This window comes from Musa acuminata, chromosome BXJ3-4, assembly GCF_036884655.1.
Source record: "Musa acuminata AAA Group cultivar baxijiao chromosome BXJ3-4, Cavendish_Baxijiao_AAA, whole genome shotgun sequence".
NCBI classification, from domain to species: Eukaryota; Viridiplantae; Streptophyta; class Magnoliopsida; order Zingiberales; family Musaceae; genus Musa; species Musa acuminata.
This window is the reverse complement of record NC_088352.1, coordinates 13211591-13227964: the sequence shown is the minus strand read 5'-3', so window position 1 is coordinate 13227964 and position 16374 is coordinate 13211591.

Here is a 16374-nt window from a genome sequence, read left to right as displayed (position 1 = left end):
TACTTGCTTAAACTGCATCTTGCCTAATCAAGTGATTTACGAATTAGCATTTAGACGTAAATCAGCTTCTTCCTACGAACGTCGTATTTCAGTTTGCACTTACACTCTGGTTTTCATCATAACTGCAAACTGCCTTCATAGATTGATTTTAACATCATCTCGCTTGATCGTAAGTTAAAGTAATCTTAGAATCGGCTTTCACACCAAAATCGTTTTTATCGTTCGAACGTGCTTTATCGTTGAAAGATTTCCGCTGCACTAATTCACCCCCCCTCTTAGTGCTCTTGATCCTAATAAGGCCAAGAAGAGTGGGTATTGCGCCAAGGATATCGTAGTTACGGAGTCAATTGGCTGATTAGGCAATAGGCTGCAGGAGAGGATGATACGCCGAAAGATCGGATGAAGCGTCGAGGGACCAATGACATGCCGGACAACTTGGTTAATTGCTTAGGATTAATTGTCTCGATCAAAGGTTTGTTTTAAGTGTGCAGGATTAACTACGATAGAAGAAAGACATGCAGCAAGAGTTGCACCGGAGTCAAGACAATGATCACATTGGGAGTTCGAGAGTTCGATGGAAGTTCGGACAGTTGTCGGAGGTTCTGCGGGAACAAATCCGAGAAGTCCATGAGCTTACCAAAGAAGCTCGTCGGAACTCGCCAAGTGGATCGTCGCAAGTCTAGGAGTTTGCCGGAAGTCTGCAGGAACATCATCGAGGGTTTATCGGATGATCGATGAAAGTTCGCAGGAAGCTCGTCGGAAGAAGTGATTGACGCACCGGAGCAAGTTGCAGTAAATGTCTTAGGAAAAATCGTAGTTAGCACAATGATTAAGTTGGAAATGGGAGGTGATCCCATTAACTTAATCTTGGGCAATTGGGTCCCTGAAAAACCAAAATTGGGCCGAATGGATCAACCCATTCGGACCCTGATTTCTGGTGGGAGGTGCAACCGCCCAAGCCAGGAGGTAGCACCGCCTGGGCTAAGTTTCCGAGTGAGACTGGGCGGTGCAACCGCCCCAGCCAGGAGGTGGCACTGCCTGGGCTCAGTCTCCGAGCGAGATTGGGCGGTGCAACCTCCCCTGACAGGAGGTGGCACCGCCTGGGCTCGGTCTCTGAGCACTAGCTGAGCGGTGCAACTGCCTCAGTCAGGAGGTTGCACTACCTGAGCTCGGTCTTCGAGCTCTGGCAAGAGGTGCAACCGCCCCTGACAGGAGGTGGCACCGCCTAGAGGCTCAGTCTTCGAGCTCTGCTAGGCGGTGCAACCGCTCCAGTCAAGAGGTGCAACCGCCTGATCCCGGAATTCCGGGAATTGACAATTTTGAGCTCCAAATTTGAACTAGGTTGGGGCCTATAAATACCCCACCCATTCAGCACTGAAAGGGCAACTAACTAACACCGAAATCTTGATCTTGTTCTATGATTTTTAGAGCTCAAAATTATTGTAAAGGCCAAAAGTTCTTCTCCCTCATTTCTTCCAAGTTCTGAGCTGTAAAGAGAGGAGAGGAGAGAAAATTCTATAAGGGTTGTCTCCTAAGCCTGTCAAAAGGAGTGAAACTGTAAAAGGGTGGTTGTCCTTTGCCTATTGAAGGAAGGCCTCTAGTTGACGTTGGTGACCTCGTCGGTGGAGGAAGCCAAAAGTGGAGTAGGTCAAGATTGACCGAACCACTCTAAATCTCGGTTTGCATTTACTTTGAGCATGTTATCTTTACTGCAAACCTCCTCTAAAGCTTATTGCTTTCTGTGCATATACGATCGGGTTTCAGCTTTGCACTTTCCGAATCAACGTTTAGACGTAAATCTGTTTTTTCATACGATTATCACATTTCAGTTTGCATTTACGTTTTGATTTCTATCTTAACTGCAAACTGCCTTAATATCCTTGCTTAAGCTGCATCTCGCCTAATCAAGTGATTTACGAATCAGCATTTAGACGTAAATCAGTTTCTTCATACGAACGTCATATTTCAGTTTGCGCTCGTATGCTGGTTTTCATCATAACTGCAAACTGCCTTCATAGATTGAATTTAATGTCATCTCGCTTGATCTTAAGTTAAAGTAATCTTAGAATCGGCTTTCACACCAAAATCATTTTTATCGTTCGAACGTTTTTATCGTCGAAAGATTTCCGCTGCACTAATTCACCCAAATCTTAGTGCTCTTAGTGCTCTTGATCCTAACAAAAAGAATACTTAGATATCTTAAAGGTACCACAAATCTAGGATTATGGTATCCAAAATCTAAAAATTTTGAGTTAATTGCTTATGCTGATGCAGATTTTGTTGGGTGTAGACTAGATAGAAAAAGCACATCAGGAACATGTCAATTTTTGGGACATTCCCTTGTTTCCTGGTCATCTAAGAAATAAAACTCGGTTGCACTATCAACAACCGAAGCTGAATATATTGTAGCTAGTGCATGCTGTGCACAAGTTGTGTGGATGAAAAACACCTTAGAAGATTATAAAGTCTATCTTAAAAACATTCCCATTAAATGTGATAACACAAGTGCAATATGTTTAACAAAGAATCCCATCCAACACTCAAGAACAAAACATATTGATATTAGACATTACTTTATACGAGATCATGTTACTAATCATGATGTAATCATAGAGTTCATAGATACTAAGCATCAACTAGCTGATATTCTTATAAAACCTCTAAGTGAAGAACAATTTGATTTAATAAGAAGAGAATTAGGAATGTTGATGTGTCAGAATGCATAAACTTGTTAAAATTATTATTCGGACTTTATTGATTGAATGATCAAATCACTTAATTGCCATTACATGCCTAAAATAACATGTTGGAAATTAATACAAAAATTTCCATAACAATGAGCATGTCTTCATGATTGTATAGTCTTGTCCAATTGCATGAAAGTATTAAATTAAATTTTTAGTTCCGATCAGATTTCATGAATACATTATTCTCTTTCGGACTTAATAAACATATGTCACATATAATTTGATTCACATCATTGATTTTTGACAAATAGAATCATCTAGCAAATGCATATCTTTTAGACTTATCATGTGAAAAATATTCTCTTTGAGAAATAGATTTGATGATTCCTTCTTATAAAAGGAAGATATTTTTATGTGCAAGGATTTGATTCACATAAATATCCTAATCCTTGTAAAGCATGCCTTAATATCCTATCGATTTGAACTACACAAATGGCTTTCTTCCTTCATGCAAAAAGATAATAACAAATAAAAAGGAAGAAGTTTTCACTCTATAATCTTCATGTCATGTTTTTCTTGAGATGTTTGTATAGTTTATATCCTATTACTCTATATAGATAAATGACATGAACCTACTTATGGTATCGCACGTATATTTAAAAGTTGTTTATATCGTTCTCCTTTTTGTTAATGACAAAGGGGGAGAAATATATAAATTGATGTTATAAATGCCATATTATGTTGAAAAAAGCAGATATATGAATTGATGCTATGATTATGACATGCTTGCATCATAAAAAATATATGAATTAATGATAACTATGATTGCCATATTAGCAATATGCCATGTTTGCATCATGTTAAGATATCAAGAACTTTCATCGTAGTCCTACGTGTTGATATCTTACCATGTGATGAAATGCTATGATTGCTAAAATACTTAAAATGTGTGCATCATGTTAAGATATCAAAATCTTACTTCGAAATTTTACATGTTGATATCTTACCATATGATGAATTGCTATCATTACCATCATTCACATTTGAAATTTGAAAATGGATGTCAAGCCTTGACATCATATATCATTTTCAGAGAGATACATCATGATGGTAATCATGATGGGAGTATTGATAAGGTTAAATGATTTTAACTTATCAATATGTCTCTTGAATTCAAAGGCTTTGAATTCAAGAATGACTTATCTCAATTATGGCACATAGATAGGGGGAGTTAAGGTTAACTCCGTTATCAATTGATTGTAATCATCAAAAAGGGGGAGATTGTTGAATCTCGGATTTTGATGATGACGTCAATTGTCATTTGTTATCTAATCCATATGTTGAGATAAGTGTGCAGGATTAACTACGATGAAAGTAAGACATGCAGCAGGAGTTGCGCCGGAGTCAAGACTATGATCACGTTGGGGGTTCGAGAATTCGACGGAAGTTCGGACGGTCGTCGGAGGTTCTGCGGGAACAAATCCGAGAAGTCCAGGAGCTTGCCAAAGAAGCTTGTCGAAACTTGCCAAGTGGATCTTTGCAAGTCCAGGAGTTTGCCGGAAGTCCGCAGGAGCATCACCGAGGGTTCATCGGATGATCGACGGAAGCTCGCCGGAAGAAGCGATTGATGCACCAGAGCAAGTTGCAGTAAATGTCTTAAAAAATTCATAGTTAGCACGATGATTAAGTTAGAAATGGGAGGTGATCCCATTAACTTAATCTTGGGGCAATTGGGCCCTTGACAGACCCAAATTGGGCCGAATGGATCAACCCATTCGGACCCAGATTACTTGGCCAGAGGTGGCACCGCTTGGGTCGGCGGTGCACCGCCCAGGGCTCAGTCTCCGAGCTCTGGCTGGGCGGTACAACCGCCTCTAACAGAGGTGCAACCACCTAAGCTCGATCTCCAAGCTCTGGCAGGAGGTGCAACCGCCCCTGACAAGAGGTGACACTGCCTAGAGGCTCAGTCTTCGAGCTCTGCCAAGTGGTGCAACCGCCAAACCCCGGAATTTTGGGAATTGATAGTTTTGAGCTCGTAATTCAAACTGGGTTGGGGCCTATAAATATCCCACCCTTTCAGCAATGAAAAAATAACTAAAAACCACCGAAATCCTGATCTTACTCTATGATTTTTAGAGCTCAAAAGTGTTGTATGAGTTAAAAGTTCTCCTTCCTCTTTTCTTCCAAGTTTTGTTCTGTCAAGATAGGCAAGAAAATTCTGTAAGGGTTGTCTCCTAAGCCCGTCAAAAGGAGTGAAACTGTAAAAAGGTGGTTGGCCTTTGCCTATTGAAGGAAGGCCACTAGTGGACGTCGGTGACCTTGTCGGTGGAGGAAGCCAAAAGTGGATGTAGGTCAAGATTGACCGAACCACTCTAAATCTCGATTTGCATTTACTTTGAGCATATTATCTTTACTGCAAACCTCCTCAATAGCTTACTGCCTTCTGCGCATTTACGATCGTGTTTCAAAGTTCAGTATTTTCCGAATCGGCGTTTAGACGTAAATTAGTTTTATCGTACAAACATCATATTTCAGTTTACTCTTATATTCTAATTTCCATCATAACTGCAAACTGCCTTCATAGACTTGCTTTAACTGCATCTTTCTTGATCACAAGTTAAAGTGATTTACGAATAAGCTTTTCTACCGAAATCGCTCTTATCGTACGAACGTAGTTTTAATCGTCGAAAGTTTTCCGTTGACTAATTCACCCCCCCCTCTTAGTGCTCTTTATCCTAACAGAAACAAGTCAAAATTTTAAAATAAAAGTGCTTCTTGATGAAAGAGGGAGTACACATGGATATCGGGCGGCACAGTTCCAAACCCGACTAGAGCAAAAAGAAAAAAGAAAAAAAGAAAGGGGGCGTAGCCGTTAGCTTGTGGGGGGTGGGGCGGGGGTGAGGGGGGGGAGTGGGTGGGGTGGGGGGGGAGGGGGGGGGGAAGGGGAAGTCTTGGGCCCATCGTCGAAAGGGATGTTCGCCGGCATGTCGACGTCCTAATCCGTCGGGTTGTCGACAAATGGGTTTGACTCCAACTCTAGGTCCGGGTACTTCGCTCGAAAGCGAGCATAGGCCACCCGGTACCCGTACTCGTACGTGGCCCGGCTCGACCTCACCTAGCCACGCTCGAACCCGATGGATGCCTTGTACCCGGTGATCGCCTCCTCGACCTTCTTGGGCAACGCCAGCCGCTCCTCCTTCAGGACCTTCTCGGAGGCTCGGGCTGTGGACTTGGCGGTCTCAACGTCATGGGAGAGGGTCAGTAGCTCATCATCCAGCAATCAGATGTGCAACTGGCTTTCTTCCAGCTCGGTCTTCAAACGAGCCACCTCCTCACCCAGTGCCAAGGTGCACTCTTCCGTCACGACAACGGCCTCTGCCCCCCCTCCCAGCTCTCAACTCCAGGTTCTCCAGTCGGAGGGCAGCATAGGTCTTTGACTGGCGCCCGATCACCCGCCCGGCATCAAGGACCTGGTCGATTAGCGCATACCGTAGTGTTGGCTCTACACGAAGGTCGGTGTCAGCACTTAGACAAAAAGGGGATCGAGTAGGGAAGAGAAGCCACCACTTACCTAGATGAGCGACTTGGTCACCCGCTCTACCAGCACTTCGGAGGTGGAGCTGTAGAGGTCCTTGGCTATAGTCGGGTGTAGCACCCCTCGGAGGAACTCCTGGGCAATTGGCCCACCGCCTCAGATGCGATTGTCGACCTTGAGGGTTGGCCACCGAGTGGAGTAGGGGACCCTTGGCTCCCCGGCCAAAAGATCGGCCATATTTAGGGTCTAGTATTGCTCACCACCAGCCTAGGAGTGGACGCTACATAGTTCCCATATTGGTAAGGGGCGCGTCAACGTCCTCTTAGAAGGGCTACTACCGGACGACTCGGCCGACCCCTTTCCCTTCACGCCCCCCGAGCCCTCACCCTAGGGAGCGGCCCTGGGCAATTCCATGATGGCCCTCGAGCGAGTGGCTGGGCCCATAGGCATCTTCCGAGTCACTGTCTTCGTCTTCCTCGGAGGGCGCCCCACTGCCAGGGACGCTGGCACCCTCTTCGGAGTGCCCTCCCACGAGGCATCCCCATCTCCAAAACCATCCCCATCCCGAGACGGGGACACGGTGGCCTTGACGCTAGGCATCTTCTTCACTGAATGAAGTTCCACCATCTCTGCAAAAGAAGTTGGATTGGTCAGATAAGTCAAGACAAACGTCCAAGCCATCATAGGTGAATGGCCATACCCCTGGTGGCGGGGCTCAGATCTGCTTCGACAATCCACTCCTCGATCATCTCCTTGATTGCTTAAGAAAATGATAGGATACCCCGAGGGGCGGGGGGGGGGGGGGGGGGGGCAGGGCACGTTATCAATGGCCCGGAAGGCCCACTCGGTGTAGAAGCCCCACTCCTGACCACAACTAATAAAGAAGAAACGCCTCTTACCTTTATTGTTGGAGGGCGCACCACTGATCTTGAAACCGCTATGGGTGGTCAGGTAAGACCCGCCTTGCCCCTTGCCCAGGTGGAAGCAAGCTAGAAAGAGGGCCCTGGACAGCTCGATCCCAGCCCCCTGACTCTCCCAGATGAAGGCTACCAGGTAGCGCCATGAGTTTGTCGACACCTGGAAGGGCGAGATCCCCCAAAGGCGAAGATAGTCCCTCGTGATGGGGTGCTCCGGGAACCGCAGCCCCGCCTCAAGCGCCCCCAGAGTCAACCTGAACCCATCAGGAAGCCAATTGTATGACCGTTGCCCAGGCCTAGGGGCGTGTAGACCGTAACACTACGGGATGCGGTAGCGATCCCGGAGCACTCTCAAAAGGTCCTCAGTTACCACTGAGTCTACATCATGCCACGACTTAAGAGCATCAAGTGCGGCCGAACTCTCTGAGGCCTCTGAGGAGGCACTACCCGAAGACACACTAACCACCTCATCCTGGGGACTCACAGAAGAAGGGGAAGAAGAAGGAGAAGGAAGAGGAGAAGGGGAAGGAGATGAGGACAAAGACGAATGCGAAGATGAAGATGAAGACATCCCGACCTCAAAGTTGCAAGAAAGAAGTCGGGGCGCGGGACGAAGGATGGAAGCAAAGAGGATGGCGAAGTTGCAAGAAAGGAGCCGAGGCGTGGGACAAAGGACGAGTGGGGTTTATAAAAGGCGGGTTGCTCACTGCGAGGCAATGATTGGGGCTTCCCAAGGAGAGAAACAATCGTAGCATTTAAGGCCCGTCACAACTCCTCGGATCCGCCAGATTCGCCCGCCTCGAAGCTCTCGCTAGCGACGTCCCATCACCCGAAGCCCCCCGCCAAAGGCCGTTCGAAACGAAGGTTTCTCGCTAGGCCTCGTGATGCTTCGCCCGACCCGCCATGTGGCACGGCAACGTCCTGGCATCAATCGGCCCATAGGTTCAACTCATGATCGGCATCGACAAGTGACCAGCCGACATCAAAACTAGAACCGAGCATAGATGCTTGGCCCCTAGGTTCAACTCATGCCCGTGTCGCTATAGATCTCTCTCGACAAGCGACCCACTAGCATCGAAACCGGAACCGAGCATAGAAGCTCGGCCCCCAAGTTCAACTCATGCCCGGGTCGCTACAGATCGCTCTTGACAAGCGACCCGCCGGCATCGAAACCGAAATCGAGCATAGAAGCTCGACCCCCAGGTTCAACTCATGCCCAGGTCGCTACAGATCACTCTCGACAGGCGACCCATCGGCATCGAAACCGAAACCGAACATAGACACTCAGCCCCCAGGTTCAACACATGCCTGGGTCTTTATAGATTGCTCTCGACAGGTGACCCACCAGCATCGAAACCGAAATCGAGCATAGACACTTAGCCTCTAGGTTCAACTCATGCTCGGGTCGCTACAGATCACTCTCGACAGGCGACCCGCCGGCATCGAAACCGGAATAGAACATAAACGCTCGGCCCCTAAGTTTAACTCATGCCCGGGTCGCTACAGATCGCTCTCGATAGGCGACCCACTAGCACCGAAACCGGAACCGAGCATAGACGCTTGGCCCCTAGGTTCAACTCATGCTCGGATCGCTACAGATCGCTCTTGACAGGCGACCCACCAACACCGAAATTGGAACCGAGCATAGACGCTTGGCCCCTAGGTTCAACTCATGCCCGGGTCACTACAGATCGCTGTCGACAAGTGACTCATTGGCACCGAGACCTGAGCTGAGCATAGTCACTTGGCCCCAAGCCCAACCCAAGTCGCATCTCGGCCAAGTCCAATGCCCGAGTCGCATCTCAGCCCAATCCAACACCCGAGCCACGCCTCACGGTCAATCCAACGCCCAAGTCACATCTAGGCCAAGTCCAACGCCCGAGTCGCATCTTGGCCCAATCCAACACTTGAGCCATGCCTCGTGGTCAATCCAATGCCTGAGTCGCATCTCAGCCCAATCTAACTCCTAAGCCATGCCTCGCGGTCAATCCAATGCTCGAGTCACATCTCGGCCAAGTCCAATGCCCGAGTCATATCTCGGCCCAATCCAATGCCCGAGCCACGCCTCACGGTCAATCCAATGCCCGAGCCACGCCTCGCGCCCAGTTTAACACTCGAGTCGCATCTCGGCCAGACCAACATCCGAGTCGCATCTTAGCCAAACCCAACATCCGAACCGTGCATCTCGACCAATCGAACACCCAAGTCGCATCTCGGCAAGTCCAATGCCCGAGCCACGCATCTCGACTGATCCAATGCCCGAGCCACACCTTACGACCGATCTAATGCCCAAGTCGCATCTCGGCCAATCCAAATGCCCGAGTCACATCTCAGCCAAGTCCAATGCTCGAGTCACATCTCGACCCAATCCAATGCTCGAGCCATGCCTCGTGGTCAATCCAACGAGCCATGCCTCGCAGACAATCTAATGCCCAAATCGCATCTCGGTCGATCCAATGCCCAAATCGCATCTCGATCGATCCAATGCCCGAATCACCGGCCTAGTCCATTATCCAAGTTGCTCCACAATAACCCCAATTCGCAGCCCACCAAGTCTCTAACCGAGCCGCTCCGACTCGCTCAAGGAATCATAAAATCGGTAGCCATAACTAAACCCATTATCCAACCTCTAACACATCGGTTTTGCCTCACCGATTTCGCCACGTTGGTTTCGCCTCGCCGGTTTCGTCGCATCGGTTTTGGTACGTCAGTTTTGCCTCGTCGGTTTTGCCACATTGGCTTCGACATGTTAATTTTGCCTCGTTAGGCTCCGACTATTGCCCGATCAGCTGACTCAATCCTGCCTGAGCCACGGGGCACCACCCCTCTCAAACGCCCCACGACGATTCAAATTAGTTTCCTCTCGTAAGTAATCAACGTCACTCCGACTCAGGCATGCCTCCTGGCCCTTTAAGGACCCCACGGCATGCCTCGGAGGGGGGGGAGAAGTGATACGACATGCTTTGGAGCCTCGGACATGTCACCGCTGATGCCACATGCCAAGTCAAAACCGTACCGAGAAGCTGTTCCACCTTTCCCATCCCGAGAGCTCGGACGGTGTCGTTTGATGCTGCTCTGCATGTCCCGGACACGGCGGTGGGTCAGAAGTCCTGTCCCACCACTCGAGGTCAATGGCCACGCACTATCGACCCTCGCTGCAATAGTATAAAGCCCCTAGCCAACCTCCGGCCAAGGGGAAACAAAAAAAAATATAATCCACCCCATACTGACTTGCTCGTCGGAGGGGCCACTATTGGGGATCACCTAGCGGGGGCCATTTTATACAAGCAGACGACCACCCATGACTGACGAGAGTCTCAGCTTGGGAATCGCCATCCAGTGTATGAGGATGAGCTGTCAACCACCCTGGAGATGGAAAGACGTGACTCATCATAAACGGCGCCCGGATCCTGATCGACGTCTACAAGGCGAGCCGTCAACCAGCCCGGATCCTAACCAACGCCAACTAGTACCGCATCGCGAGGGCTCGATCGACCGCTACGTCTAACTCAGCCAACAGAAGGCTCTCGACATCAACCCATGAACCAAGCCGTGCTGACTCACCTGCCACGGCATATCTGTTCATTAATAATAATGATTCTCTAGTGGATCATCAATCATTTGTATTTCGACCCATTTCATTAGGATGTGAGCCACTACAATTGTTGATTGCAAAAACAAAATACCCAGGTGATTGATTAGTACCTGAGAGGTCCATTTACAGCTTCTGTCTGCATCCAAAGAAAGAGGTAATGAACTTCACTTGACTAGACTACCCTATGGAGAGTTGGAAAGCCATCAATATTGGGCATGTCTTTGGAGCCGAGGAGACATAAGGTGAGATCCTGAAATGATGATATTACATGTGTGTTAGGACTCTAGCTAGGAGAGTCCTAATTGAGAGGGACATTCATGTAAAACCTACCTAAGCCGACCCCTATTAAAGAGATGAAGAGGCCGGCTAAGGTTAGGTGGTTTTTTTAGAGAAGAATTAGGAGTTGTAAGGGAATAGGAGTCTTGAGTAGGAGTCCTATTAGGAGTTAGGGTTTAGAAGCCCTATAAATAGTCATGTATTCCTTCTCTTTTCTTAAGTAATAGATGAATCTTTTCTGCAGCCTTTGAGCAGCAACTTGGAGGGAGGAACCCCTATAGAGTTCCAAGGAGGCTGATCCCCTAAAGAGATCAACCCCAAGTTTAGAATTTGTAAGGGTTCTATCACCTGGTATCAGAGCAGAGTTCTTGGCATCTCGCTGCCCTTCCACTGCCATCCATCTGCCCTCAATAGCCGCCCAAAGCAATTCCCACAATTGCTTAAAAGATCGTCGCCAAATTCTGCCATCATCTCCACCACTGTGGATCATCCTTTGATCTCCTCATGAATTGCAACAGGTTCTGGTTTCCTACCTTACTACTGCTGCAATTTAGTTATCCCTATCCAAAAATCCAAAAAAAAAAATTTGTTCCTATATTGCTGCATAAACTTTTCGTCACAAAGTTTTCATCTCTACAACGAAAGATACATTGCAGAATTTCAGCCGCATAGCACTGTTTGTTTGATCTTGATACTATATTTTCTCTATCCAAACCTCTACTAAATTTTCTTGATTAAATTGGACATCCTTGCTGTCATATAAACTAAGATATTACTATCAATTCCCTCCTCAAATGTCTTCAATTTTTGGTGGAGATTTCATCGAGAAACAGCTGTTTCTTTGACGACAATTCTGCTCTTATAAGACAACACAATTTTGCAGCAAACTTTCACTAATTTCTATCAAACCTTTGCTGCCATCCACCATAGATCGAAAACTTTCATCCACAGCCCTAAAACTCCACCAAACCACAGCCTCAAACTGTACCCAAAAAAGCCACAAAACAAACCTAAACCGCAGCCTACATCTACCAATCCACCAACCCTTTCAACCATCACTTCTCTCAACCTATACATGCCTTTAACCCATCAACAAAAGAGAGATCTTAACATCACAGATTTAGAGTCATATACTATGGCATCTAAGGAGGCAATCAATGCTAAATTTGAAACCTTCGAGGCACGAATGGAGGATAAGATTCGGACTCTCCTTACCGAATTCAGTTTGGGCCGACCACCAAGCCCGAAGAAATCACATCAAGGAGAGAGCTCTAACCAATCACATCATGCCCAAAGAGATGACTTCCAAGAGATGGGAGTCTCTATGACCGACCCCAACTATTCGCGCATGAGAGTAGACTTCCCTAGATGGGAAGAAGGAGACCCAATTGGTTGGATCTCACGCGTGGAGCGATATTTTCGGTACCATAACACTACGGATGCATCCATGGTGGAAATTATAGCTATACATCTTGAAGGGGATGCCATACAGTGGTTTGACTAGTTTGAACACACTTATGGAGTCCTTTCATGGTGATAATTCAAAGAAGGACTGCTGTTCCGCTTCGGACCAACTTATTACGAGAACATTGACGGACAACTAGCAAAGATCCGACAAACCTCCACTATTCAGGAGTACCAAACCGGGTTTGAAAGGTTATCTAATCAAACTCATGATTGGTCTAAAAAATAGCTATTGGGGACCTTTATTGAGGGCTTAAAACCAGAGATCCGGGGAGAAGTTAAGGCACGACAACCATGCATGCTTATGGCAGCCATCTCTTTCGCACGACTTCAAGAGGAGCGATTGAACCATGAAGCTCGGAGGACTAGGTGTTAGGAAATCTTGGGGGCGACATCATATGCGTAGCGGAAGAACAAGAAAACAAAATCCCCGATTCCCAAAGAGATGTTCGTCGTCGTGCGAAGATTGGTGCGCAAAATCCGTAAAACTTAAAACTGCGTATAGAGTAGATTGTGTTACCTAGGGAGATCGTATATCCCTGTTTCCTTGTAGATCCTTAGGAGAGGGTGAAGGAGGTCAAGTGTCCTCCTCTCTAGCGGTGATCCACACAGCAGGGTTGCGACGACGCTCCTCAAAACTCTAGGCCTGCTCTGAGGTGGAGAGGGAGAGGAGAATAGGAAAGGCAAACAAAGGCTCTAGCCTATGAGGCTCTGAATCCCTCCTATTTATAGAGGTCCCCTGTCAAACCCTATTGAATCTTAGATTTTGATGATGAAGTCAATTGTCATTTGTTATCTAATCTATATGTTGAGATAAGTGTGCAGGATTAACTACGATGAAAGTAAGATATGCAGCAGGAATTGCGTCGGAATCAAGACAATGATCACGTTGGGAGTTCGAGAGTTCGACGGAAGTTCGGACAGTCATCGGAGGTTCTGTGGGAACAAATCCGAGAAGTCCATGAGCTTGCCAAAGAAGCTCGTCGGAACTCGCCAAGTGGATCGTCGCAAGTCCAGGAGTTTGCCGGAAGTCCGTAGGAGCATCACCGAGGGTTCATCGGATGATCGACGGAAGTTTGCCGGAAGCTCGCTGGAAGAAGCGATTGACGCACCGGAGTAAGTTGCAGTAAATGTCTTAGGAAATATCGTAGTTAGCACAATGATTAAGTTGGAAATGGGAGGTGATCCCATTAACTCAATCTTGGGGCAATTGGGCCCCTGAAAAACCCAAATTGGGCTGAATGGATCAACCCATTCGGACCCTGATTTCTACCAGGCGGTTGAACCGTCCCAGCCAGGCAGTGGCACCGCCTGGGCTCAGTCTCCGAGCGAGACTAGGTAGTGCAACCGCCCCTAATAGGAGGTGGCACCGCCTGGGCTCGGTCTCCGAGCTCTAGCTGAGCAGTGCAACTGCCTCAGTCAGGCGGTGGCACCGCTTGGGCTCGGTCTTCGAGCTCTAGCAGGAGGTGCAACCGCCCCTGACAGGAGGTGGCACTGCCCAGAGGCTCAGTCTTCGAGCTCTGCCAGGCGGTGCAACCGCCTCAGTCAGGCGGAGCAACCGCCAGATCCCGGAATTCCGGGAATTGACAGTTTTGAGCTCCAAATTCAATCTGGGTTGGGGCCTATAAATACCCCACCATTTTAGCACTAAAATGGCACCCAGAAACCACCGAAATTATGATTTGAATTTGTGATTTTTAGAGCTCAAAAGTGTTAAGAGAGGAAAGAAAATTCTGTAAGGGTTGTCTCCTAAGCCCGTCAAAAAGAGTGAAACTGTAAAAGGGTGGTTGGCCTTCGCCTATTGAAGGAAGGCCTCTAGTTGACGTCGGTGACCTCGTCGGTGGAGGAAGCCAAAAGTGGAGTAGGTCAAGATTGACCGAACCACTCTAAATCTCGGTTTGCATTTACTTTGAGCATCTTATTCTTACTGCAAACCTCCTTAATAGCTTACTGCCTTCTGCGCATATACGATCGTGTTTCAACCTCTGCATTTTCCGAATCGGCGTTTAGACGTAAATCGTTTTTATCGTACGAACATCATATTTCAGTTTGCGTTTACGTTCTGATTTCTATCATAACTGCAAACTACCTTTATATCTTTGCATTAACTGCATCTTGCTTGGTTACAAGTTAAAGTAATTTACGAATCGGATTTTCTACCGAAATCGCTCTTATCGTACGAACACGTTTTTAATCGTCAAAAGTTTTCTGCTGTACTAATTCACCCCCCCCTCTCAGTGCTCTTGATCCTAACAATTGGTATCAGAGCGGGGTTAACTCTCAAACGGATTAAAACCCAAGAGAGATGGCATACGTCGGAAACCAAGAGGCTCATTCTATTATACGTCCACCCATGTTCAATGGGACGGACTACACTTATTGGAAGACCCGAATTAGGATCTTTCTTATATCTAAGGATTTTGAACTTTGGAATCTTGTCAAAAATGGATTTTCGAAGTCTTCTCTTCCAATGATCGATTGGAATGAATTGGAGAAGAAGGCTTTCGCTCTTAATGCAAAGGCTATGAATGCCTTATTTTGTGCACTTGATAAAAACGAGTTCAACCGTGTTTCGGTTTGTGAAACCGCATTTGATATTTGGCACACACTCGAAGTGACTCACGAAGGCACAAGTAGAGTGAAAGAGTCAAAAATCAATCTTTTGATACATTCTTTCAAACTTTTCTGGATGAAACCGAGTGAGACTATTGGCGACATGTTTACCCGTTTCACGGATATCGTCAACGGTCTAAAAGGACTCGAAATAAGTTTTTTGGATTTTGAGCTCGTAAATAAGATTCTAAGATCCATTCCTAAGAGTTGGGATCCTATAGTCACTGCTATTCAAGAGACGAAAGATCTAAACAACTTCTCTCTTGAAGAATTAATCGGGTCATTAATGACGTACGAGATGACTTGCAAAGCTCATGAAGTGCAAGAATACATCCTTCTAAAGAACAGGAAGGATATGACACTGAGAACTTCAGAAGACCAATTGAGAGAAAACTCAAGTGATGAGGACTGTGACGATGACATGACACTTCTAACAAGAAAATTTAAAAAATTCATTAAAAGAAACAAGTTAAAGAATGAAACAAAAAATAAATTTGAACCCAAGAAGGACCAAGTTATTTGCTATGAGTGCAAAAAGCCGTGACAGTACAAGAGTGATTGTCCCCAAGTCAAAAAGAGAACATCAAAGAAGAAGGCGCTCATAGCAACATGGGATGACTCGAGCGTGTCCGAAGAAGAGGAGTCCAACATCGAGCAAGTTGCTCATTACGCCTTAATAGCCATCGGAGAGGAGGTAACAAATTTAATAGATGTAGATTTATCATTTGATAAATTATTAAATGCCTTCCATGACTTATTTGATGAATGCCAGATTATTAGTAGAAAATATAAATTGCTAAAAAAGGAGCATGATAGTCTTACTTGTAATTTCAATAAGTTAAAAACTGAATATCATGATAGTTTAGGTTCATGCAAAAAATGCCATGATCTAGAAACTCTCCAAAAGGAAAACTTGCTACTTAAGGACACCTTGAAGAAATTCGAGGTTGGTAGCAAGTCCTTGAACATGATCCTTGCAAACAAGGGTCACGTTTCCAAAAGAAGTGGAATCGGATTTGTGAGAAGTCCTCACCAAAATCAAACCACCTTCATAAAAGGCCCCATCTTACATGTTCGACACCAAAGCAAATGCAACTTTTGTTGCTAACTTGGACATAAAACGCATTATTGTCCATTCAGGAAAATTAGTCCAAACAAATTAATTTGGGTTCCTAAAGGAACCATGATAAATTCTATGCAAAATGATAAACAATGTAGATCTATTTTTGAGGCACCCAAAAACAAATGGGTACCTAAAGATCATCTTTTCTTGTAGAAACCTATACC